We start from the raw sequence: 26,765 nt of genomic DNA, 5'->3' as shown, positions 1-26,765 counted from the left end.
TCATTTGAAACCTTCTATATTTTAGAACATTCATTCGTACTGGACGCGATTAAATCGTACGGAATGGAAAAGAGCAAAACATGGCCATGTAACAAAAAGCTCTTCACGTACCTGCGCAGGATTTTTGTTGACTCGATGCCGGCAGGAACGATGAGGCTTCGATGTCGTTGACGATGGCGACGATAGCTACGAAGATGGCGGTAACACGATGGCGGTCACCGGCGTGTCCGTACTGCGATTTGGCGCGCAGCGATGGAGATGACCCGTGTGCGATATGGCCGATGTAAAGGTGCGGAGTGAGTGGCGGCTGGAACGGAAGCTTCCGATTTCGATCGGAGAGAGTGTTGTGGCACTTGGCCTGAATTTCCCAGGGACGATCGGCTCCGTCGAATAGAGGCACACGTACCCAAACGACCCGGCTTAGCGTACCTATCCGGTTCACCGAGCGGGGAGTGGTGCGTCCTCTATCCTTTGGTTAGGATCGAGGTTCGTGGCGTGCAATTGACGACACGCAGAAAGACGAACCTACACTCTCTAAAACACTGGTCCGAAAATGTAACGTAAGGGACCTTTCCGTCGGCAATTAACGACCGACGTGGAAAATTCGCTACGATTGACTTAGCGACCTCACTCACCTCCGTTTGGCTACCTACTTGAGGCGGGCCTTCGCTTGGCACACGGGTCGGACGGTCGTCGGACGGTCAACGGACGAAGTCGTGGTGGAATGCCACGAACGGAATCTCGATCAGATGATGAATGCCGCCGATTAGCGACAGAAAATCCAGCCGACCGAAAAAAGCGCAGGGCGCTTTTTAATTCACTTTAATAAAATTATCTGAGCAGAAAACGCAATCGATTGGACCTCGGTCCACTAAGCTTCAAATTAAACTAAAATTACTCAAGCAAAATCTTAAACTTTCAAGAACTGAACGTAAGTATTTTATTCGCGCACTTCTGCTCTCCAGCCGATTCGTAGACGAAATGAGCGAGTCTGAGTCGTACTTGCGCCAAGAAATTTTGAATCTTTTGAAATCATTTTACTATTCAACTATTCAAATCTGAGCTATCATTCAATTTGATTGTAAAGCATATTCAAATCAAAATTGCGCCAACCGATTGGTATGGCGATCGGAGGCATGGCGCCTGTTTGCCGCCTATTTGCAGCTCACATGCGTGCCATAATGAGTTGAGCTTTTATAACAAATACTATAAACTTGAAATTGATACAGGAACGAACAGATTTTACGAACGCAAACGAAACACGACACACGATCATAAATTAAAACAAATTTATTTTTATTTTCTCGGTTCTGATTGAATATTTTTATTTAAATTTCAATCGAAATTAACGTAAAACGTTACAATGTCTCAGAGAGGGGACAAAGCTCCTCAGCCTAGCTGGATTCGTGATAAATGAGTGTTGCTGCAATAATCTTTAGCACTTGACTCCCAATCCAAATCCCGATTCCAGCTGCATAATCTTGCTTATACTATGAAGATTGTACAAGAAAAAGTCTGTATGTGTCCTAAAAAGAAAGGTATATTGATGTGTCTCCATCTCACAGATGCAAGTCTTTTCTGCTCCGTAGAGTGGCAGGTATTGAGCATTATTTCTATAGAATGTCTCGCGTCATCAAAATCAAAATCATTTCTGGTCAACTTAATGCAATTTCAATTAGCATTGATTTTTTTTTGGAAAAGACCAATTTATACAGTTCTCGACTTCGGACAAAATTATATACAAACTTTATTCACGTAATCTAATAACCACATTATCACAAAATCTTTTCCGGCTAAATGGCCCGTTCGGCTAAACGGGAACCGACGATCGGCCAAATGGCCCTTTCTGATTAAACGACCATTGTGGCCAAATGGCATTCTAGGCCAAGCGACCGGTTCGACCAAACGACATTATCGGTCGTAAGTCTATTTCGGCCAAATGACATTTTCAGCTAAATTATTTTCGGCCTGATGGCATATTCGGCCAAACAACTCTGGTCTTCGGCCATATGGCTTCCGGACGAATGACTTTCGGCCAAACGGCTTTCCACAATCATCATACAAAAAACACGATTTTTTTATTATTGGTAAGAATAATATCGACAATACAAAGTGTCCTCTCTATAAAGCTTCCTCTTGACCTTGTCGAATACGTGTCTTTGAAGAGGCTTACTGGCTCCGCTGGTTGGTGTTTTCAAGGCAACAAGAAAGTATGGGGATGAGACTGGTCCGAATATGATGCAAAACAACGAAATCATCGTATTCAGGAAAAGAATGAATCAAAATTTAAACGTAGAGGCAATCGTAATAAAATCGACAACAATATCATCAACGACAAAGGTAATATGATATTATCGTCAACAATCCTATCAACACCGGAAAACCCCCAGAAACATTTTTAAGCCCCACACTACCATTACCTTTGGACAAGTGAGCTGAAATTCATAAACTTTGAAAAGGGGGAAACAATTAACTCTTATCACAACCAATAGACGTAAAGATTCTGCCCCATTTTTCGCTCACGTTCTCACATTCAACGACTGCAACAAACTGTAACAAATGACGCAAAATATTGACAATCAATATGGCCATTTTGCCACTACTTGTAGCATTACTTTATCAACCGAAAACTTCTTCACGATCTGAACAGGATGCGACTGATTTTTTTACATACTTACATTTTTACACAATTTGAATCGCATGAAGGCCCAGACAAAGTGAAGGATATGTACCAAAATATTTTAAGCCTATCTTTCTCAGATATTCTGGAAACTGGAACCAGCAGGGGCGAAAACATAATAAGTGTGAATAAAATCGGAAGAAGATTTGACGTTTTTATAAACGACAGTAATTTTCAATAATCGCAGAAGAAGTTAGGAGGCAGTGTTTAGACAAACTGATTATAGGGCACTGCACTTACTGCTTTGTCCCTTTCTCATTGCAAAGAAACTAGAAAACAACAAGGCCAGTACATGCCAAATTACATGAAGAACGAAAGAAAAAGAGATTCGTCCGTGCAGTGCCTTATATTCCACCATATTTCGTATTAAGGTCACTCCTCACGGAATCCAACATTCAAAGTGCTCGTGTTTTCGGGGGCACACCACTCGATACGAAGGCGACGCACAACTGTCATTTTTGTTGATTAAGCTTTGCTGCGTCGCAGCATGCGTGAAATAATAAAAATGACAGTTGTGCGCTGCTTCCGTATCGAGTAGTGTGCCCCCGAAATAATTTTCTATTTGTATATGTTACATTCTGCTTACACTATCAGTGTTCTCCATCATTATGTCGATTATTATAAAAAGGAAAATGCATAACTTGTCATTAAATTTCCGCAATTTCGGAAATGATTTCAATTTCTTACAAAAAAAAATTTCACCGGCGTCTGTAAAAAATCCATATGATCACCCTACCCCGGAAGGGACTATCTATAAACATTCCACGCCATGACTTGACGTGATCCATTCCAGAAGAGTACATAGGTAGCGAATAAATATACAAAGTGTTAGAATAGAGGCTTTAATTTGTTATATTCGTAGAGAATCAATGCAGAAGGGATTAAATTACCTTGTGGCAATGAATTTTCAACAGCTCGACGTCGATTCACTCGGTCAGATTGGGGACGAACTCCTCTGGACGAAATGACTACGCGTGGTAAATTGCTGGCAATCGTGCAACGGTGCACGGAATTCCATGCGTCTCGTTCTCACTGGATGGCGCTCGATTTCTGTTCCAAGCTCAGTTCGGTTGAGCCAGCCAAGAGTTGCTTGTTTGTTCGATCAAGCAGAGGTATGTTTCCTTCAACTGCTGTAGCACCTACACAAAAACGATTTTTCAGCTCAACGCGTTCGCGGCGAAGCAGAATTGGTGAATGAAGAATATCGCTGTTTTAAACAAAACCACGAGAGCGAAAATTTCCACGTTTAACTTTTTTTTCTTCCTCCGTTTTCTTCACTCGAACAATCACTTTTCTCAGCTTCGAACTTGCGTGATAAAATTTTTCTTTTCAAGCAACTCACGTCACTAAGATCAAATTTATTTCGAACTTAAAGTAATCATAAACTTGAAAGATCAACTCGGAGAACTCAAATAGAAAAGGTACTGCCTCCTAGGCGAACGTAAAATCTTCGTTAGCTGTTCACTTCATTAACACTCATGAAGATGCGTGCTTCCGACAATCCGACGAGGAATGCGATTTATTACAATCAGAACATGTTCCTACACTTCAAAATGACTTTGCAGGAGGTACCACTCTCAGCTAACGAGCAGCTACTAACAGTAGAGCAACGAATTCTGCTGAGTATCTCGCCGAGATCTTCACTGTCCCAACTCCAAACTACAACTGACTTTACCCCAACAGTCTGGGCAACTTCAAAGTCTTCAGTGCTTGAATAGTGCTTTCTGTGGCAGTGTGCAACGTGAGCTTTTCCTCCACAACTCTATTGCCTTTCTCCTCGGTACACATAGCCCATGGCCGTCGCCGTCGCCGCCGCCGCCACACGACCCACACTCGCACACAACATTCGACTCAACCAGAAGCTCCCTGTCCCGGGCTTTGATCCACAAGCATGAGCGCAGTAATAAAAACCTGTTAAACTCGTTTTCCACCACGTTTCGCCAGCCAAAGGTTCTATTCACCCGAATTTCCTTTTTTACCTCCTTCTATATTCCACCTTCTCGCCGGAACCGTTCACCAGCTGTTTCCCTTTTCTCTCTTGTTCCCTAACCTGGCGAAACCGAGCACAGCTCTAGAACATTGCTTCACGACCCAGACCCAGACCAACTAACCACGTCTTCTGCTGTCCCAGACGGAATGAGAACCCAGAATGGAAACAAATTTTGTTTAGCCTTGCCTCGTGCAGCTGGACTGGACGGGGACGGCGACGACGGTGGTCGCTGCGTTGTTGTGTTGAAACGATCGAGAAATAAACAAACAAAAACCAAAATAAATCAACACACGCTCAGTGGTGGCCCACTACCAGCATCGATGTCGATTGGATATATGCAATGTTGTTGTATGCAGCGGAAAACATGACTTTGTACAGCGAGCATGTTGGGAAAGGGATGGCCATCACGAAAACATGCGAGTGAAGTATAGTTGATGTTGGTGTGCTCATGCACCACTATATATGTTTGATATCGAAAGGAAAACGAATACCACCCCACAGCTTGCGGAAAATGCTACACTGTCGGTTGATGGTGTTGAGCGGTTAGAAAATTATGAGATTTTTTGATAAAAAAGTATTTTAAAACATGATTTTCAAAGGATGATAAACGCAATTAAATACAATGTTTTGTAGCTCGATATTAGCCGAATACTTGAAAATTGACTTGGATTGTGAGAAGTGAGAAGTTGGAGTAAGAAATTCGAAGTGAAAAGTATGAAGAGTAAAGTGGGAAGTAGAAAGCGAGAAGCATGAAATAAGAAGTGAGTGGGATTTGAGACTTGAGAAGTGAGAAGTGTTAACTGAGAGGCGAATAATGAGCAGTAAAAAGTAAAAAGTGAGGAGTGAGAAATGAGAAATGAATTTCGAAGCTTGAAGTGAAAAGTGAAAAGTAAGAAATGAAAAGCAAAAAGTTAAAATTGAAAAGTAAGAAGTAAGAAGTGCGAAGTGAAAGGTGAGAACAGAATTGAGAAATGAGAGTTAAGAAATGGAAAGTGTGAACTGAGAACTGAGGACCTTTTTCCATATTTCTTCTTCTCTCTTCGCCCTTCCTAATAGTTTCTTCTGCTTCATTCCATCTTTCTCCTTCTCTCTTAGAAAGAAGTTAAAAGTAAAAAGCAAGAAGTGAGAAATGGGAATTGAGAATTGAGAAGTGAGAAATGTAAAAAGAGTTGTGAAAAATGAGAAGTGAAAACTAAGAAATAAGAAATTCGAAGCGACAAATGAGGAGTGAAAAGTGAGGAAAAGAAAGTGAAAAGTAAGAAATAAGAAGTAAAATGCGAGAAGTAAGGAGTGAAAAATAATAAGTGAGAATTGAGCATTGAGAAACGATAAGTGAGAAGTGCCAATTGGGAAGGGTGTAGTTAGTAGTAAGAAATTATAGGTGAAAAGTGAGGAGTGAGAGGAGTGAGAAATGAAGACCAAGGAGTGAGAAGTGGTATGTGACTGGTGTGAAGTGAGATGTAAGAATTTAAATTTGTGAAACAATTTCTTATTCTTCCTAATTTCCTTCATTCCTCTTCTCGCTTCCTTTTTATTCTTTCTTCTATTTTTATCTACTTTCTTTCTTCTTATTCCCCCTTCCTTCTACTTTCATGTTTCTACTTTCTTCCTTCTTCTTCTTTTCCTTTACCCTTCTCCCTTATTCCTTTTTCTTTCTTCCTTCTTCTTTTAACAATCTTCCGATTTGTTCCTTCTTTCTCCTTCTATCTTCCTTACTCCTTCTTTCACCTTCCGTCTTGCTTCGTCTTTTCTTCTCCTTCCTTCTTCTTTCTTATTTCTTTCTTTTTGCTTTTTCCTTCTTTCTTCGTCTTTTTAACTTCTTACTTCTACCTACTTTTTTCTTACTGCTTTTTCTGTCTTATATCTCATCACTCACTACTCAATTTCTCAACATTTCGCTTCTCACAGCTCTATTATCATTCTTCACTTTTCACCTCTTGCTTCTGTTTGCCCCGCTACTCACTTCCTTCTTCGCACTTCGCATCTATCGCATCTCACTTCTCACTTCCCAATATTCTCTTCTCATTTGTTACTCATCACAAAGTATTAACTTCCATTTCTCAGTACTCACTTCTCACTATTCACTTCTCACTTTTCACTGTCCACTTCGAACATCTCACTGCTCCCTTCATTTAATAAGGAAACAAATGTAACTATTTGGCCAAATAGCTTTCGCCTAAATGACCCTTTCGGCCCTTTAGAAAGGGTAATTTTCGGCCGAATTGAATTCAATCGTATTGAATATTCTCATATTGAATATTTGAAGTCAGGAGAAACTATGGAATCCAAAGGAAATTGAATATCTAGAATATCTACCTCTTAAAAGGAGGCTTCCGAGCCTCTTGAAAGGAGGCTTCCGAGCCTCTTGAAAGGAGGCTTCCGAGCCTCTTGAAAGGAGGCTTCCGAGCCTCTTGAAAGGAGGCTTCCGAGCCTCTTGAAAGGAGGCTTCCGAGCCTCTTGAAAGGAGGCTTCAAGCCTCTCGAAAGGAGGCATCTGAGCTCTCTTGAAAGGAGGCATCTGAGCCTCTTGAAAGGAGGCTTCCTGAGCCTCTTGAAAGGAGGCTTCTGAGCCTCTTGAAAGGAGGCTCTGAGCCTCTTGAAAGGAGGCTTCGAGGCCTCTTGAAAGGAGGCTTTGAGCCTCTTGAAAGGAGGCTTCTGAGCCTCTTGAAAGGAGGCTTCCTGAGCCTCTTGAAAGGAGGCTTCCTGAGCTCTTGAAAGGAGGCTTCTGAGCTCTTGAAAGGAGGCTCTGAGCTTGAAAGGAGGCTACTGAGCCTCTTGAAAGGAGGCTTCCTGAGCCTCTTGAAAGGAGGCTTGAGCTCTTGAAAGGAGGCTTGAGCCTCTTGAAAGGAGGCTTCCTGAGCCTCTTGAAAGGAGGCCTGAGCCTCTTGAAAGGAGGCTTGAGCCTCTTGAAAGGAGGCTTCCTGAGCCTCTTGAAAGGAGGCTTCTGAGCCTCTTGAAAGGAGGCTTCTGAGCCTCTTGAAAGGAGGCTTCTGAGCCTCTTGAAAGGAGGCTCTGAGCCTCTTGAAAGGAGGCTTCCTGAGCCTCTTGAAAGGAGGCTTCTGAGCCTCTTGAAAGGAGGCTTCCTGAGCTCTTGAAAGGAGGCTTCCTGAGCCTCTTGAAAGGAGGCTTCTGAGCCTCTTGAAAGGAGGCTCTGAGCCTCTTGAAGGAGGCTTGAGCCTTCTTGAAAGGAGGCTCTGAGCTCTTGAAAGGAGGCTCCTGAGCCTCTTGAAAGGAGGCTTCCTGAGCCTCTTGAAAGGAGGCTCTGAGCTCTTGAAAGGAGGCTTCCTGAGCCTCTTGAAAGGAGGCTCGAGCCTCTTGAAAGGAGGCTTCTGAGCCTCTTGAAAGGAGGCTGGAGCCTCTTGAAAGGAGGCTTCTGAGCCTCTTGAAAGGAGGCTTCTGAGCCTCTTGAAAGGAGGCTTCCTGAGCCTCTTGAAAGGAGGCTTGAGCCTCTTGAAAGGAGGCTCTGAGCTCTTGAAAGGAGGCTTCCTGAGCCTCTTGAAAGGAGGCTTCTGAGCTCTCTTGAAAGGAGGCTTCTGAGCCTCTTGAAAGGAGGCTTCTGAGCCTCTTGAAAGGAGGCTCTGAGCCTCTTGAAAGGAGGCTTCTGAGCCTCTTGAAAGGAGGCTCTGAGCCTCTTGAAAGGAGGCTTCTGAGCCCTTGAAAGGAGGCTTGAGCCTTCTTGAAAGGAGGCTTCTGAGCCTCTTGAAAGGAGGCTTCCTGAGCCTCTTGAAAGGAGGCTTCTGAGCTCTTGAAAGGAGGCTTCTGAGCCTCTTGAAAGGAGGCTTCTGAGCCTCTTGAAAGGAGGCTTCCTGAGCTCTTGAAAGGAGGCTTCTGAGCCTCTTGAAAGGAGGCTTCCGAGCCTCTTGAAAGGAGGCTCTGAGCCTCTTGAAAGGAGGCTTCCTGAGCCTCTTGAAAGGAGGCTTCTGAGCCTCTTGAAAGGAGGCTTGAGCCTCTTGAAAGGAGGCTTCTGAGCCTCTTGAAAGGAGGCTTCTGAGCTCTTGAAAGGAGGCTTCCTGAGCTCTTGAAAGGAGGCTTCTGAGCCTCTTGAAAGGAGGCTTCTGAGCCTCTTGAAAGGAGGCTTCTGAGCTCTTGAAAGGAGGCTTCCTGAGCCTCTTGAAAGGAGGCTTCTGAGCCTCTTTGAAAGGAGGCTTCCTGAGCCTCTTGAAAGGAGGCTTCTGAGCCTCTTGAAAGGAGGCTTCTGAGCTCTTGAAAGGAGGCTTGAGCTCTTGAAAGGAGGCTTCTGAGCTCTTGAAAGGAGGCTTCCTGAGCCTCTTGAAAGGAGGCTTCTGAGCTCTTGAAAGGAGGCTTCTGAGCCTCTTGAAAGGAGGCTTCCAGCTCTTGAAAGGAGGCCTGAGCCTCTTGAAAGGAGGCTTGGAGCCTCTTGAAAGGAGGCTTGAGGCCTCTTGAAAGGAGGCTTCTGGAGCCTCTTGAAAGGAGGCTTCTGAGCCTCTTGAAAGGAGGCTCTGAGCCTCTTGAAAGGAGGCTCTGAGCCTCTTGAAAGGAGGCTTCCTGAGCCTCTTGAAAGGAGGCTTCTGAGCCTCTTGAAAGGAGGCTTCCTGAGCCTCTTGAAAGGAGGCCTGAGCCTCTTGAAAGGAGGCTCTGAGCCTCTTGAAAGGAGGCCCTGAGCCTCTTGAAAGGGAGGCTTGAGCCTCTCTTGAAAGGAGGCTCCTGAGCCTCTTGAAAGGAGGCTTGAGCCTCTTGAAAGGAGGCTTGAGCTCTCTTGAAAGGAGGCTTCCTGAGCCTCTTGAAAGGAGGCTTGAGCCTCTTGAAAGGAGGCTTCCAGGCCTCTTGAAAGGAGGCTTCTGAGCCTCTTGAAAGGAGGCTTCTGAGCCTCTTGAAAGGAGGCTCTGAGCCTCTTGAAAGGAGGCTTCCTGAGCCTCTTGAAAGGAGGCTTCCAGGCCTCTTGAAAGGAGGCTCTGAGCCTCTTGGAAAGGAGGCTTCGAGCTCTTGAAAGGAGGCTTCTGAGCCTCTTGAAAGGAGGCTTCTGAGCCTCTTGAAAGGAGGCTTCTGAGCCTCTTGAAAGGAGGCTTCTGAGCTCTTGAAAGGAGGCTTCTGAGGCCTCTTGAAAGGAGGCTTCCTGAGCCTCTTGAAAGGAGGCCTGAGCCTTGAAAGGAGGCTTCTGAGCCTCTTGAAAGGAGGCTTCCTGAGCCTCTTGAAAGGAGGCTCTGAGCCTCTTGAAAGGAGGCTTCCTGAGCCTCTTGAAAGGAGGCTTCTGAGCCTCTTGAAAGGAGGCTTGAGCCTCTTGAAAGGAGGCTTCTGAGCCTCTTGAAAGGAGGCTTCCTGAGCCTCTTGAAAGGAGGCTTCCTGAGCCTCTTGAAAGGAGGCTCTGAGCTCTTGAAAGGAGGCTTCTGAGCCTCTTGAAAGGAGGCTCTGAGCCTCTTGAAAGGAGGCCTGAGCCTCTTGAAAGGAGGCTGAGCTGCCTCTTGAAAGGAGGCTTCCTGAGCCTCTTGAAAGGAGGCTTCCTGAGCCTCTTGAAAGGAGGCTTCTGAGCCTCTTGAAAGGAGGCTGGAGCCTCTTGAAAGGAGGCTCTGAGCCTCTTGAAAGGAGGCTTCCAGCTCTTGAAAGGAGGCTTCTGAGCCTCTTGAAAGGAGGCTTGAGCTCTCTTGAAAGGAGGCTCTGAGCCTCTTGAAAGGAGGCTTCCTGAGCCTCTTGAAAGGAGGCTTCTGAGCCTCTTGAAAGGAGGCTTCCGAGGCCTCTTGAAAGGAGGCTTCCCAGCTCTTGAAAGGAGGCTTCCTGAGCCTCTTGAAAGGAGGCTTCTGAGCCTCTTGAAAGGAGGCTTCCAGCCTCTTGAAAGGAGGCTTCCTGAGCCTCTTGAAAGGGAGGCTTCCAGCCTCTTGAAAGGAGGCCTGAGCCTCTTGAAAGGAGGCTGAGCCTCTTGAAAGGAGGCTTCTGAGCCTCTTGAAAGGAGGCTTCTGAGCCTCTTGAAAGGAGGCTCTGAGCCTCTTGAAAGGAGGCTTCTGAGCCTCTTGAAAGGAGGCTCTGAGCCTCTGAAAGGAGGCCTGAGCTCTCTTGAAAGGAGGCTTGAGCCTCTTGAAAGGGAGGCTTCTGAGCCTCTTGAAAGGAGGCTTCTGAGCCTCTTGAAAGGAGGCTCTGAGCTCTCTTGAAAGGAGGCTTCTGAGCCTCTTGAAAGGAGGCTTGAGCTCTTGAAAGGAGGCTCTGAGCCTCTTGAAAGGAGGCTCTGAGCCTCTTGAAAGGAGGCTTCTGAGCCTCTTGAAAGGAGGCTCTGAGCCTCTTGAAAGGAGGCCTGAGCTCTTGAAAGGAGGCCTGAGCCTCTTGAAAGGAGGCTTCTGAGCCTCTTGAAAGGAGGCCTGAGCCTCTTGAAAGGAGGCTTCTGAGCCTCTTGAAAGGAGGCCTGAGCCTCTTGAAAGGAGGCTTCCTGAGCCTCTTGAAGGAGGCTTCCTGAGCCTTGAAGGAGGCTCTGAGCTCTTGAAAGGAGGCTCTGAGCCTCTTGAAAGGAGGCTTCCGAGCCTCTTGAAAGGAGGCTTCTGAGCCTCTTGAAAGGAGGCTTCCTGAGCTCTTGAAAGGAGGCTTCGAGCTCTTGAAAGGAGGCTTCTGAGCCTCTTGAAAGGAGGCTCTGAGCCTCTTGAAAGGAGGCTTCTGAGCCTCTTGAAAGGAGGCTTCCAGAGCCTCTTGAAAGGAGGCTTCTGAGCCTCTTGAAAGGAGGCTTCTGAGCCTCTTGAAAGGAGGCTTCTGAGCCTCTTGAAAGGAGGCTTCTGAGCCTCTTGAAAGGAGGCTCTGAGCTCTTGAAAGGAGGCTTCCTGAGCCTCTTTGAAAGGAGGCTTCCAGCCTCTTGAAAGGAGGCTTCCTGAGCCTCTTGAAAGGAGGCTTCCTGAGCCTCTTGAAAGGAGGCTTCCTGAGCCTCTTGAAAGGAGGCTTCTGAGCTCTTGAAAGGAGGCTCTGAGCTCTTGAAAGGAGGCTTCTGAGCCTCTTGAAAGGAGGCTTCTGAGCCTCTTGAAAGGAGGCTTCTGAGCCTCTTGAAAGGAGGCTTCTGAGCCTCTTGAAAGGAGGCTTCTGAGCCTCTTGAAAGGAGGCTTCTGAGCCTCTTGAAAGGAGGCTTCTGAGCCTCTTGAAAGGGAGGCTTGAGCTGAGCCTCTTGAAAGGAGGCTCTGAGCCTCTTGAAAGGAGGCTTCCTGAGCCTCTTGAAAGGAGGCTCTGAGCCTCTTGAAAGGAGGCTTCCTGAGCCTCTTGAAAGGAGGCTCTGAGCCTCTTGAAAGGAGGCTTCCTGAGCCTCTTGAAAGGAGGCTTCTGAGCCTCTTGAAAGGAGGCTTCTGAGCCTCTTGAAAGGAGGCTTCCTGAGCCTCTTGAAAGGAGGCTCTGAGCCTCTTGAAAGGAGGCTCTGAGCCTCTTGAAAGGAGGCTTCCGAGCCTCTTGAAAGGAGGCTTCCGAGCCTCTTGAAAGGAGGCTTCCGAGCCTCTTGAAAGGAGGCTTCCGAGCCTCTTGAAAGGAGGCTTCCGAGCCTCTTGAAAATAGGTTTCCGAGCATCCGAGCCTCTTGAGAGGAGGCTTCCGAGTCTCTTAAAAGGAGACTTCCGAGTCTCTTAAAAGGAGACTTCCGAACCTCTTGAAAGGGGGCTTCCGAGACTCCTGAAAGTAGGCTTCCGAGCCTCTTGAAAATAGGCTTCCGAGCCTCTTGAAAGGAGACTTCCGAGCCTCTTGAAAGGAGACTTCCGAGCCTCTTGAAAGGAGGCTTCCTAGCCTCTTAAGAGGAAGCTTTCGAGCCTCTTGAGAGGAGGCTTCCGAGCCTCTTGAAAGGAGGTTTCCGAGCCTCTGGACAGGAGGTTTCCGAGCCTCTGGAAAGAACGCTTCCGAGCCTCTGGAAAGGACGCTTCCGAGCCTCTGGAAAGGACGCTTCCGAGCCTCTTGAAAGGAGGCCTGAGCCTCTTGAAAGGAGGCTTCTGAGCTCTTGAAAGGAGGCTTGAGCCTCTTGAAAGGAGGCTTCGAGCCTCTTGAAAGGAGGCTTCCAGGCCTCTTGAAAGGAGGCTTCCTGGCCTCTTGAAAGGAGGCTTCCAGCCTCTTGAAAGGAGGCTTCTGAGCCTCTTGAAAGGAGGCTTCTGAGCCTCTTGAAAGGAGGCTTCCTGAGCCTCTTGAAAGGAGGCTCTGAGCCTCTTGAAAGGAGGCTTCTGAGCCTCTTGAAAGGAGGCTTCTGAGCCTCTTGAAAGGAGGCTTCTGAGCCTCTTGAAAGGAGGCTCTGAGCCTCTTGAAAGGAGGCTTCCAGGCCTCTTGAAAGGAGGCTCTGAGCCTCTTGAAAGGAGGCTTCTGAGCCTCTTGAAAGGAGGCTTCTGAGCCTATTGAAAGGAGGCTTCTGAGCCTCTTGAAAGGAGGCTTCCTGAGCCTTTGAAAGGAGGCTTCCGAGCCTTCTTGAAAGGAGGCTCTGAGCCTCTTGAAAGGAGGCTTCTGAGCCTCTTGAAAGGAGGCTTCCTGAGCTCTCTTGAAAGGAGGCTTCCTGAGCCTCTTGAAAGGAGGCTTCTGAGCCTCTTGAAAGGAGGCTCTGAGCCTCTTGAAAGGAGGCTTCCTGAGGCCTCTTGAAAGGAGGCTTCTGAGCCTCTTGAAAGGAGGCTTCCTGAGCCTCTTGAAAGGAGGCTTCCAGCCTCTTGAAAGGAGGCTTCTGAGCCTCTTGAAAGGAGGCTTGAGCCTTGAAAGGAGGCTTTGAGCCTCTTGAAAGGAGGCTTCTGAGCTCTTGAAAGGAGGCTTCTGAGCCTCTTGAAAGGAGGCTTCTGAGCTCTTGAAAGGAGGCTTGAGCCTCTTGAAAGGAGGCTCTGGAGCCTCTTGAAAGGAGGCTTCTGAGCCTCTTGAAAGGAGGCTTCTGAGCCTCTTGAAAGGAGGCTTCTGAGCCTCTTGAAAGGAGGCTTGAGCCTCTTGAAAGGAGGCTTCCAGGCCTCTTGAAAGGAGGCTTCTGAGCCTCTTGAAAGGAGGCTTCTGAGCCTCTTGAAAGGAGGCTTCCTGAGCCTCTTGAAAGGAGGCTTCTGAGCCTCTTGAAAGGAGGCCTTGAGCTCTTGAAAGGAGGCTTCCTGAGCCTCTTGAAAGGAGGCTTCCTGAGCCTCTTGAAAGGAGGCCTGAGCCTCTTGAAAGGAGGCTTCCAGCCTCTTGAAAGGAGGCTTCCAGGCCTCTTGAAAGGAGGCTCTGAGCCTCTTGAAAGGAGGCTTCTGAGCCTCTTGAAAGGAGGCTTCCAGCCTCTTGAAAGGAGGCTTCCAGCCTCTTGAAAGGAGGCTTCCTGAGCCTCTTGAAAGGAGGCTCTGAGCCTCTTGAAAGGAGGCTTCCTGAGCCTCTTGAAAGGAGGCTTCTGAGCCTCTTGAAAGGAGGCTTCCTGAGCCTCTTGAAGGAGGCTTCTGAGCCTCTTGAAAGGAGGCTGAGCCTCTTGAAAGGAGGCTTCCTGAGCCTCTTGAAAGGAGGCTTCTGAGCCTCTTGAAAGGAGGCTCTGAGCTCTTGAAAGGAGGCTTCTGAGCCTCTTGAAAGGAGGCTTCTGAGCTCTTGAAAGGAGGCTCTGAGCCTCTTGAAAGGAGGCTTCCTGAGCCTCTTGAAAGGAGGCTTCTGAGCCTCTTGAAAGGAGGCTTGAGCCTCTTGAAAGGAGGCTCTGAGCCTCTTGAAAGGAGGCTTGAGCCTCTTGAAAGGAGGCTTGAGCTCTTGAAAGGAGGCTTCCAGGCCTCTTGAAAGGAGGCCTGAGCCTCTTGAAAGGAGGCTCTGAGCCTCTTGAAAGGAGGCTTCCTGAGCCTCTTGAAAGGAGGCTCTGAGCCTCTTGAAAGGAGGCTTCTGAGCCTCTTGAAAGGAGGCTTCTGGAGCCTCTTGAAAGGAGGCTTCCTGAGCTCTTGAAAGGGAGGCTTGAGCCTCTTGAAAGGAGGCTTCCTGAGCCTCTTGAAAGGAGGCCTGAGCCTCTTGAAAGGAGGCTTGAGCCTCTTGAAAGGAGGCTTGAGCCTCTTGAAAGGAGGCTCTGAGCCTCTTGAAAGGAGGCTTCCAGGCCTCTTGAAAGGAGGCTCTGAGCCTCTTGAAAGGAGGCTTCCTGAGCCTCTTGAAAGGAGGCTTCCTGAGCCTCTTGAAAGGAGGCTTCCTGAGCCTCTTGAAAGGAGGCTCTGAGCCTCTTGAAAGGAGGCTCTGGAGCCTCTTGAAAGGGAGGCTTCCTGAGCCTCTTGAAAGGAGGCTCTGAGCCTCTTGAAAGGAGGCTCTGAGCCTCTTGAAAGGAGACTCTGAGCCTCTTGAAAGGAGGCTTCCGAGCCTCTTGAAAGGAGGCTCTGAGCCTCTTGAAAGGAGGCTCTGAGCCTCTTGAAAGGAGGCTTCCAGGCCTCTTGAAAGGAGGCTCTGAGCCTCTTGAAAGGGAGGCCTGAGCCTCTTGAAAGGAGGCTTCTGAGCCTCTTGAAAGGAGGCTTCCTGAGCCTCTTGAAAGGAGGCTCTGAGCCTCTTGAAAGGAGGCCTGAGCCTCTTGAAAGGAGGCTTCCTGAGCCTCTTGAAAGGAGGCTGAGCCTCTTGAAAGGAGGCCTGAGCCTCTTGAAAGGAGGCTTCCTGAGCCTCTTGAAAGGAGGCCTGAGCCTCTTGAAAGGAGGCTTCCTGAGCCTCTTGAAAGGAGGCCTGAGCCTCTTGAAAGGAGGCTTCTGAGTCTCTTGAAATGAGGCTCTGAGCCTCTTGAAAGGAGGCTCTGAGCCTCTTGAAAGGAGGCTTCCTGAGCCTCTTGAAAGGAGGCTTCTGAGCTCTCTTGAAAGGAGGCTTCGAGCCTCTTGAAAGGAGGCTTCCAGCCTCTTGAAAGGAGGCTTCCGAGCCTCTTGAAAGAAGGCTTGAGCCTCTTGAAAGGAGGCTCTGAGCCTCTTCAAAGAAGGCTTCCTGAGCCTCTTGAAAGGAGGCTTGAGCTCTTGAAAGGAGGCTTCCTGAGCCTCTTGAAATGAGGCTCTGAGCTCTTGAAAGGAGGCTTCCTGGAGCTCTTGAGAGGAGGCTTCTGAGCTCTTGAGAGGAGGCTTGAGCCTCTTGACAGGAGGCTTCCAGGCCTCTTGAAAGGAGGCTTCTGAGCTCTTGAAAGGAGGCTTCTGAGCCTCTTGAAAGGAGGCTTGAGAGCCTCTTGAAAGGAGGCTTCTGAGCCTCTTGAAAGGAGGCTTCCTGAGCCTCTTGAAAGGAGGCCTGAGCCTCTTGAAAGGAGGCTTCCTGAGCCTCTTGAAGGGAGGCTTGAGCCTCTTGAAAGGAGGCCTGAGCCTCTTGAAAGGAGGCTCTGAGCCTCTTGAAAGGAGGCTTCTGAGCCTCTTGAAAGGAGGCTCTGAGCCTCTTGAAAGGAGGCTTCCAGGCCTCTTGAAAGGAGGCTTCTGAGCCTCTTGAAAGGAGGCTTCCAGCTCTTGAAGGAGGCTTCTGAGCCTCTTGAAAGGAGGCTTCTGAGCCTCTTGAAAGGAGGCTTCCAGCTCTTGAAAGGAGGCTTTGAGCCTCTTGAAAGGAGGCTTCTGAGCCTCTTGAAAAGGGAGGCTCTGAGGCCTCTTGAAAGGAGGCTTCCAGCCTCTTGAAAGGAGGCTTCCTGAGCCTCTTGAAAGGAGGCTCTCAGTCTCTTGCAAGGAGGCTTCCGAGCCTCTTGAAAGGAGGCTTCCGAGCCTCTTGAAGGGAGGCTTCCGAGCCTCTTGAAGGGAGGCTTCCGAGCCTCTTGAAAGGAGGCTTCCGAGCCTCTTGAGAGAAGGCTTCCGAGCATCTTGAAAGGAGGCTTCCGAGCCTCTTGAAAGAAGGTTTAAGAGCGTTTTGGCAGGAGGCTTCCGAGCTTATTGAATGGAAGCTAAGAAACAGCAGCGCTTAGAAAAAAAATAATGTGCACCTTTTTTCATTGAAATTTTTACGTACTTTCATAATTTCGACCATTTTTGGAAAACTTTTTTTTTTCTAAAAAAGATATAACTATTTTGTCCATCATTTCTTCATTATGACCAATAGTGCGAAAAATGCATAAACATGTTATCAACATATAAAACATGCAAAAAAATTACTAGAAAAACGATTTTCTAAGTTTTATTTTCGATGACAAAGCTTTTTTAACAGAAATCTCGCTTAACTTTTCAAAAGGACCTAAGTAATATTTTTTTCATGAATTAATTTGAATAGCGCAATCAACAGAACAACATGAAAGCAATTGATTGCAGTATTCAAATTAATTCATGAAAAAATGTTACTTAGGTCCTTTTGAAAAGTTATGCGAGAAGTATTTTATCCATATGCCTTATTAATTACCTACCTAAAACATTGCCGAAGACACCAAAACGATCGGACAAGTCGTTTTTAAGTATTTTTTTGTTTTAATATGTTCAATGTGGTTCTGCTTGGGCCCTTATCAAAAATTAGATTAGAGTTGAAATGGCAAACCAATTATGCAAATTATGTTTTTGTTCATAAAGAATGTACATACAACTTTCAGAGATATCAAAAAATACAAAAATAAACAAACCTTCAATTTCACAGAGAATTGCTCATGCATGTCTATCAAAAGTCTATTCTGTTTGTTTTTATACAATTTAATTTGTTTGTTTTTATACAATTTTGTTTGTTTTTATACAATTTAACAATTTTATTCGTTTGACACCCTAGCAACGTTCTAGATCTGGAACGTACACAACTATGGTGCTCTGCCACAGTAATACAACTCCAATCATTTTCTCTATCACCATTATCGCTCCTACAATGTATACAACGTTCATCGGATTCAACATCACACTCCCATAATTATGTTCTTTTGGTGTGCTCAGCGTCACTGTGTGCACGCATGCTTGTATGCACCCCGCTGTTGCATATTATGAGCTGCACATGCACCAGATTCATGTGCACTTGACCACCGCTCACCTTTCTCTCTATGTAGGTAGTGCATCCTCTATCTCGCGAAACTAGAACGATGCCAATGGTACACATGCGTTCAAAGCTCCCCACCAAGTAAACAAAGCAATTTGTATCATCCGCAGGCTGGCGAGTTCATATTTGGTTCAACCAACTTTATTAATGCCACAATCACAGTTAAAATTGTGTTCTTTGCATTTTTATTGGAAATTATAGAAATCGTATCACTTCCAATCAACTTCCATTGTCCTAACAAAGTCGTCAGAAAAAAATCGTTTCAGATCTTGCGCACCAAACAACGGCAGGCGGCAGCAGGGAATCAGATAAACATATCTCGATGAAAAATCACCATCCTCGCAAAAACGGAGTGGTAACCTGATCGTAAAATCGTACACCATGCGGGGGGGCATGGCTTGAGTTATGACGATGCCGCGTGTTGGTCGACTCAATGCCCCGTTGGTTGGTTGCCTGCTCAGCGGATGATGATGCCTGACAACAGTCGGTGCGAGCGCAGATATAGGAACCTAGGCAAGGCACTGGACTGGAATGACTTTGTATGGAACAGTCTGAGCCGCAGTTCGGGTCGAAGTGAAAAAAAGAAACCAGGCACTTCCATACGGAAAGTGTAGGTACACTTATATGGCACGATTAAATGTGGCTTAGATGGATAAACAAGTAAATACTGGAGTATGTATAGTACTTCATACCCATCGAGAAATGGCGATGTTGTAACTTTGGTACTTTATTGCGCAATCGGTCCATGGTTACGGAGGAGGCGAACGCAAATCGCTAAGTCGTTTCCGAGTAGGGCTCTGCATGAGAAGTAGTAAGCAGCTTTAATTAATTTCTACGAGCAAGCGGTAACAATGGGCTCGGAAGTGATGCGGTAGTGGGTTCTTAATTCGGAGTTGGTCTGTGATTAACCATTAGGCGCATGGTATGTAGGAATGTTTTGTTTAGGACCGAAAACATGTAGCTTGGCGTGTGTTGATTACTCACTTGACTGGCAATTCAAATCCTCACCTGAAATGGAAATGAAAAGTTAATTAGTGCTCGTATCATCGGAAAAGAAGAAATTCAAATAGAAATTTCTAGGTATTGAAACTAGACAAAGACTTTCGTCGGCCGCCCGAAGTTTATAAACATAGATAACGGAGAGGTGCACGCGCGCCATGATTTATCATGGCATATAACTCTAGTTTTGTCATCAGCGAGCAACTTTCAAATAAACAATCTTCCTGCCGGCTCAACTGGTGGACGGCACAACTCTTACTCATCTTCTATTATCAAACATGTGGCACATAAATCATTCGACTCGGTGAAACAATCAACAGCAAAAGAGAATGAGATTGTGTTACGTTTGTATAATTGGAACGCTTTTACTACTGATGAGTACCCAAATAAATCTAATCGCTGAAGTAATGTCCCGATTAAAGCACTCCTCTGATAAAATTTGGGGTGACAATTCAATTTGTATTTTACAAAATTGCAAAACAAAACAAATTACAAAAAGAAAGAAACTAAAAAACAGAAATAAATTAATAGTCTGATTATTGAAATAGACACGAAAAAATAAAAAAATAAATCATATCTAAATAAGAACTGTTCACCGATTGGAATTTTATCGGCGGAAGGCGTGTTAGATCATCTTTAGCCAGCGTCGGCGGAAGTTCCTCCAGGAAAAATTCTTTCGGAAATTAATCCAGGAAAAAAAACTTTCGGAAGTTACTCCAGCAATTCCTCCGCAAGTTTCTCCGGGAATTTCTCAAGAAGTTCCTCCAAGAATTCCTCCGGAAGTTCCTCCAGGAATTCCTCCGGAAGTTCCTCCAAGAATTCCTCCGGAAGTTCCTCCAAGAATTCCTCCGGAAATTTCTCCAAGAAGCTACCAAGCTACCTCCAAGAGCTACTCCAAAAATTCACATCAGAATTTCATTAGATTTTTTCCACAGATACAAGAACTTCCCAAGAATACTCTACTATACTCTTTTTGTATTCTTTTTGAAATTCACATGGAATTCTTCTTAACCCACCGTCTTCCAATAATTCTACTTAAAAATAGTTTAGAAATTCTTTAGGGGCTCCTTCAGCAACTTTTCTGGACATTCCTACTAAAGTTCATTCAGAAATTCTTCCAGTTATTTCTACAGAAATTGCTACAAAAATTCTACCAAAAATTCATTCTTAATTCCTAATAGTACAACTTCAGTCGTTCACCTTCGTATAACTTATCCAAAAATTACTGCCGAATGTCCCTTTGAAAATTCTCCAGGTACTATCCCCAACTTTTCGTCAAATCACCCAAATCTGGATTTTTTTCCGGGAAATTCTATTAGGAACTAGTCAACCCGGCAGACGTAGTCCTGCATAGTAGGCGAAAAAGCGCGTTGTGAACTGCCCTTGCGAAATTCCCATACTTTGTTTTAGTTATTCATAATTTACTCGACCTTATCCGTGATTTTCGCATGAGGAAATATCATATAAACCCGTCGGAAACGATAACCATCATACCTTCTGAAGGAATGAAGAAAATCGAGCCGTTTTCGAGTTATGCGGATACGAACACAGACCATTTCATTTTTATTATATAGAAGATTTCCCCAGAGTATCTCATAGAATTAACCCTGGAAATACTCTCAATCTTACTTTCACGAGATCCTCCACGTGTTCTCCCGAAAAAATATCTAGAAATTTCTGTGGATTTACTTCACGAATTCTTCCAGGAATGAAATGAAATTTTTTCTGAAAATTTCCCGGATTTTTTTTTCAGATTCCCCCAGTATTTCCTCATGGTGTTCTCCAGTAAATTCCATGGATGGCACCGGGATATTCTTTTAGAAGAATTTTAGACCTAAATTTGAAAAGGGCATGAATTTTCCGAAACAATTGCTTGCTTTATAGACGTGTGACAAAGAAAATAACAAAGTGAAAATTTAAATTTTATAAATGGCCGGTAGGTTAAAACGAGCTATTATGCAGTGCACTATGGTCCAGGATACAGATTTACGCGGAAAGATGCATTTTACTCCAAAACTATATTTTTTAGAAAAAAAACTGTTGTTCTACAAAATTGTTCGAAATAGTAAGGCCATTATTATGGTTCTACCGAAAAATAGGGTGGCCCATCATTAAAAAAAATAGATTTTTTTTTTATTTCTTGGAATATTGACATGTTATGTTCTACAAAGTTGTAGCGTAGCTTATTCCAATCAATTTCGCTAAAAAAAAATTTCTGTGGCTCTTAAGTTGGCTGATTTAGAGCAATTTTACCTAATTGGATTAGGGTGTACCTTAAAAAAACAGTATTTTTGATCTACTTTTTTTGTTTTGGATTTCTCGAAAAAGTCGTCTTCAGGTGACTTTTAGAGCTAAAAAAATGCAACTTTTGATGGGTGAATATGCTTAATATCTTTTTCCGATCAAAAGTTATAATCGTTTTTCTGTCAAAATTACATTTTTTTCATAAGTTGATATCTCCGGTTAGGGCAGACCAAAAAAATATATTTACACGGCATTTGAAAGAGAAATTAATATTCTTTATTTTGTCAAAAAATTGGGGATATGTTATTTTCTTATTTCAAATTTTATCAATTTTACTAAAACCATGTTTTTTCAAATAAATTATTATAACGCGACAACGGAAGAAGATACAGACGATATTCTTATAGCAAAACACGCGTTTTAAAAAGCCCCAAAAGTCTTTATAACATGACATTCGTGAGAAATGAAAACTAAAAAATCTACAGCTTTAACACTTTTTATAAGTTTTATCATTATCATCGTATTGCAAGATTTACGAGAAAAGATGCATTTTCGGTCTGAAGCATACTTTTAAGAAACAAAGTTTGTTCTACAAAGTTGTTCTGGATACTTGGGCCCTTATTATAGAGTTACCGAAAAATAGGGTGGGCCATTTTATAAAAATGTGAAATTTTATTTTTTTAATTTTGCGGAATATTGACATAAAATGTTCTACAAAGTTGTAGCGCAGCTTTTTCCAATCAACTTTGCTATATAAACTTTTTATGTAGCTCTCAAGCTCACTTGTTTAGAGTAATTTTACTTACCAGGATTAGGGTGTCCCTTAAAAAACAATATTTATGATCTACTCATTTCAATTTTTATTTTTCACGTATGTCACCTTCTGAAGACTTTTGGGGCTTTTTAAAACGCGTGTTTTGTTATAAGAATATCGTCTGTATCTTCTTCCGTTGTCAAGTTAAATCAATTTATTTGAAAAAACATGATTTTAGTAAAATTGGTTAAACTTGAGATAAAAAAATAACATATCCCCAATTTTTTGACACAATAAAGAATATGAGTTCCTCTTTCAGATGCCGTGTGAATATATTTTTTTGGTCTGCCCTAACCGGAGATATCAACTTATGAAAAAAATGTGATTTTGACAGAAAAACGATTATAACTTTTTATCGGAAAAGATATTGACCATATTTACCAATAAAAAGATGCATTTTTTTGAGCTCTAAAAGTCACCTGAAGACGACTTTTTCGAGAAATATAAAACAAAACAAGTAGATAAAAAAACTGTTTTTTTTTAGGTACACCCTAATCCAATTAGGTAAAATTGCTCTAAATCAGCCAAATTAAGAGGTACAGAAAAAGTTTTCTTAGCAAAATTGATTGGAATAAGCTGCGCTACATTTTTGTAGAACATAACATGTCAATATTCCGAGAAATAAAAAAAATATTTTCTAATTTTTTTTACATGATGAGCCACCCTATTTTTCGGTAGAACCATAATGATGGCCTTACTATTTCGAACAATTTTGTAGAACAAAATTTTTTTTCTAAAAAATATAGTTTTGAAGTAAAATTCATCTTTCCGCGTAAATCTGTTTCCAGGACCATAGTGCAGTGTCAAAACAAATGGATTTCGGCCGAACGACCCTTTTCCGTACAAAAGACAGAAGGAAGCAAACAGAAGACAAAATACACAAGACAAGGCAGAAGTCAGAATACTGAAGACAGATAACTGAAGACTGAATACAGAATACTGAAGACAGAAGACAAAAAACAGAACACAGAAAACAAAAGACAAAATAGTCAATATGGAGTACAGAGGAAACAAGATCTTGTTTCTCACGTCTACACTCGAGAACAAATCAAGCAAATTGTACCAAATTTGGCATGTTGAAATAAAAAGACGTTTGTTCTGCAATTGCATTAGCTCCCTTTAGAACACTTCATCGTCTCGCTTGAGAAAGAGTCTTCTGAAGGGTAAAATAAAACCGTATTGCAGAGTAAACGTCCCAAATTAAATTGTGAATACAAAAAAAATGCAGATTTTTGTCATATTTCATGTTTTATCACATTTTCACAATTTCATATTTTCGTATTTTCATATTTTTATATTTTCATAGGTAAGGTACACCGGGGCAAGTTGAAACGGTTTTTTCAAAGTTGAACTTTGAAGTGCTGTAAAAAAATTCTCTTTGATAAATTTTAAATCCGTTTGCGGTGTTTGCTAGGTCGGGCCAAAGACTATCATAAAAAATAAGCAACCTCACCAAATTTTTTTATAAATATTTTGTATACTGAAATTACTTTTTTATGTGCATGGTTTCAACTTGCCCCGCGTATCGGGGCAAGTTGAAATACTGCGCTACATACAGACATAAGGTAATTTTTCCGTATAAAAATCACAATATATGTACTCAGTGAGACTCAAGATGCACGAGGTTGTAAAGGTGACTAAATTCGCATAGGAGTCCCATGTAATTTTTTGAGATTTTGATTTTCTTTCTAGAAATCAGCTTAAAATTGTCTCCTGTTTAAGAAAAATTGATAACATAGTAGGCTTTGTTCTAAAAATTTGAAAACCTAATCAAAAATTGTGTTGCCTCATCTTGTTATTTACTCGCATAAAAGTCACATTCCAGATATTGATACTCTTTTACCCAAAAAATAAACTTAAATATGGTCCATTCAATTGTCTCATGTCAATTTACACAAATCAAGAATTTTATGTAAAATTTATGGAAAGATTGCATTTTTTTAGGTTCTTAGATTTATTTGTATTTCTTCATGCAAAACATGTTTGAAAAACTCAATGGCAATTTACTCAAGTTGGAAAAAACTGACATGGGACTCTTCTGCGAATAAGGGCAGTATACAACAAAGCTACAAGAGATTTTCAAAGAACATATTCTAGAGAATGCACTACGCTGGAAATTTATCATATTGATTACCTCCTCCTATGTTTACATGCTCTTTGTTTTATTTTTTTGAGAGCCAGTGTAGATTAAGAATCTCAAAACTAGACCATGCGGTTTAATCATTACCCCTTTTCATTTTATTCTTTAGTGATTGTAGGAGGATTGCATTCAAGACGGGATGGGTGGAAATTAATTAAATTTATTTCCAGAAGTTTGGACCTTTTTATAAATTTATGTTTTCCGAATGTATTTACAGACCATGTGGAATTTTGGAGAAAAAAAATTAATTGCGAGGGAGACGTTTTGAACCGTTTCAACCGTTTCAACTTGCCCCGCACCACACATTTCTATTTGCCCCGATGAGTTTGAATTGCGGAGCAATTTCAAACGACCGATATACACAAATTAAAACGGATCTCCCATCGATTTTTCATAATCATTATGCTTGTTCAACATTTAATGATTACCTACTGTGAAAACTTGATGAGAACACTCTTCCAAACATCATTTTGAGACCTGTTTTACTGGCACGTTGGTTAAAATTTTGCGAAGGGCGAAAAATAAACATAGACAGGGATTGCGTTTTTGTAGCTGCAATCTTCCGGGAATGGCCGTCAGGAGGTGCGTTCAAGGGAGTAGTTAGTTGTAAAAAATAATCATGGCATTGGGTCATTTCCGATCCAAATTACAGCTTCCGTTTCAACTTACCCCGCATTTCAACTTGCCCCGGTGTACCTTACCGTAATCCGGGGGAACATTGATAATCTTTTTAATTGTTTTGTAAATATTTTCCCCGTAAGTGAAATCATGTTTTTTTTCAGATTTGTAAAACGAGTACTGCTACATGTAGAACGTATAAGGTTGTTGTTCTTGATAATTTGATAATTTTATACTTGTATAATTTTTTTTGTCGAGTTTTGGATTTTTCAATTTGGGGTAACTTTGATCATCAAACGTTTCAATCATTTATCTATTATAAATTACGAACTGAGAAAATGTTTATCTGCTGTGTATGTATGTTTGTGTACGTATGTGTATGTGTATGGTAATCTCCTTACCCGATATATCCGTAGCAAGTTGCATAGAATTTTATCACTAGGGTAAAACGTCCTATCGTTGTGGTATGTCCTATTGTTACGCTAGTGTTAAAATAGTCCATTCTGGATATAATAGCATTAAAAACAATTGAGGATAGCATAGCATAGCATAGCATATGTGATTGTACAAATCGTGGGTGGCTATACAATGCTCAATTCGAGCTCCATCCGGAATAAGGGCGAATGTCACAAGAGAGGACTCTCCCCGTCGACCTCCCCTCCCTTAAACAAAAGTGACAAGAAGCAGATCTCTCTGTGGTTTATCACCTCAGAACGAAAGAAAACAATGCGAACTTGCATTCTGAGGTGATAAACCGCAAAGAAATTCCCTGCCCGTCACCTCCATTCAAATGAGGGGAAGTCGACGAAGAGAACCCTCTCCCGCGACACCCGCCCCCCACCAGACAGAGCTTGAATTGAGCAATCTACTGTATATTGTCGCAAATTGGTACTTGGGATTAGTACCTTTTCCTATACAGTAGCAGTTGTATACCTGGCCACGTCCTTACAATCACGGAAGGAAGGGAAGGAATGTTAGTTCAACATCTACTAGTGAAGATGCAGGGAACCCATACTACCTTCATAGATGTCTCGGGAAGGAAAATTTGTGTTAGTGGGAAAGGTGAATAATAGGGAGCTCTATTCGACAATATAGAGCGTTTGTCAATAACAGTATATGCTGTAAAAATAATACAATATATTCATCAATTTACTTACGAACCGTCCTAAACAAAAACAAAAAACAAAAAAACAAAACAAAACACAAAATTTCGGCAAATCGCGCGATCGTTCTGCCGTTCGAAACAAAAGCCAACGCGCACTGAACTAATTAACTTTATTACCGGCCGCGCAATGCAAAACACAAAATTTCGGCAAACTATCGCGATCGTTCTGCCGTCCGAAACAAGAGCCAACACGCACTGAACTCAGCATTAAAAACAAATGTTGATACGCCAAAATTATTCGAATTAATGACTAGAACAGCTTTTGTTTGACAAAATTGTGTTAAAAACTATGAAAAATCAACATTTTTCATTAAAAATTGAATCCTTTGAGCCTATTATGGTCGGTAGTGCTAAGGTCCTATTGTTATGGTATCGATCTCCATAAGAATTACATGCAATACCGCAACAAAAGGACTGACCTTAAAAAAATATCGCAACGATCGGCAGCTGCGTCCTATTATTGTGGTAGTTTGTTTTTATTGTGATAAAAACAAACCCTGAATAGGATATTTCGCCGAAAAGGACATTTGGCCGAATAGGACATTTGGCCGAATAGGACGTTAGGCCGAATAGGACAATTGGCCGAATTAGAGGTGTGCGCCGGTCCGAAAATCAGCGGCGGCGGCGTTTGTCAAAATTTTGGTCGGCGGTGGCGGCGTTTTCGGCGTCACGCCGAAAGCCATTTAACCCGGCGGCGGCGGCGTGAATCGGCGTGGTGATTTTTTTTATATAACTTTCTAGAAAATAAATTTCCGGCGGTACTACTGGTGGAACTCCCGGAGGATTTTTCAGAGGAACAGCCGCTGGAATTCCCGAAGTTGAATTTCTTGAGGATCTTTTGGAGGGAGGGATTCCCGGAGGAACTCTTGGAGAAACTCCTGGAGGAGCTACCAGAAGAACTCCCAAACACAAACACTTCCGGCGGAATTTTCACAAGGAAATCTTTGAATAATTATTTGAGAAGTTCCTGAAGGAATTTCCGGAGAAATATCTGAAGGAATGCCAGGAAAAATACCTGGAGGAATTAATGGAGAAATTCCCAGATGGAATCTTTAAAGTATTCCCAGATGAATTGCTGAAGAAATTACCGGATGAATTCCCGGGAGTTTGTTCTGAAGAAATTCCTGGAAGAACACTTGGAAACTCTCAAATTAATTTCCGAATGAAATTCTGTAGTAAATTCCGAGTGAAATCCGGAAAGATTTCCTGGACGATTCGGCGAACAAAATCGCGGAGAAATTCCTGAAGGAATTCCTGGAGAAGTACCTGAAGGAATTCCCGGAAAAAAACCTGGAATAAATTTCCGGGGGAAAACTTGGACGAATTCCTGA

The 26,765-nt window shown here is 43.4% G+C and overlaps 2 protein-coding genes across 6 annotated transcripts in view; both read right to left on the bottom strand.

Annotated features, from left to right (window-relative positions):
- Nucleotides 1-26,765, bottom strand: part of LOC134220845 (ras-related protein Rab-23) — a 239,425-nt gene that overhangs the window by 50,735 nt on the left and 161,925 nt on the right. The window contains exon 1 of one of the 4 annotated variants that reach the window (XM_062699993.1): nt 3,571-3,709. The exons of 2 other annotated variants lie outside the window; for them this stretch is intronic. The gene's annotated coding sequence lies outside the window, so the exon portion shown is untranslated. Of the gene's footprint in view, nt 1-3,570; nt 3,710-17,381; nt 18,463-26,765 lie in introns of those variants that run through there. One more of the 4 variants, XR_009982081.1, reaches the window with a different exon arrangement.
- LOC134220846 (protein yippee-like) overlaps nt 1-26,765 on the bottom strand; it is a 385,579-nt gene that overhangs the window by 196,912 nt on the left and 161,902 nt on the right. Inside the window, exon 1 of one of the 2 annotated variants that reach the window (XM_062700000.1) lies at nt 3,571-3,710. The exons of the other annotated variant lie outside the window; for it this stretch is intronic. The gene's annotated coding sequence lies outside the window, so the exon portion shown is untranslated. Of the gene's footprint in view, nt 1-3,570; nt 3,711-26,765 lie in introns of those variants that run through there. 2 annotated transcript variants of the gene reach the window in all.

Source organism: Armigeres subalbatus, chromosome 3 (genome assembly GCF_024139115.2).
Source record: "Armigeres subalbatus isolate Guangzhou_Male chromosome 3, GZ_Asu_2, whole genome shotgun sequence".
Classification (NCBI taxonomy): Eukaryota; Metazoa; Arthropoda; class Insecta; order Diptera; family Culicidae; genus Armigeres; species Armigeres subalbatus.
Note: the sequence above shows the minus strand (reverse complement) of the source record. Positions and strands in the feature narration are given on the sequence as shown.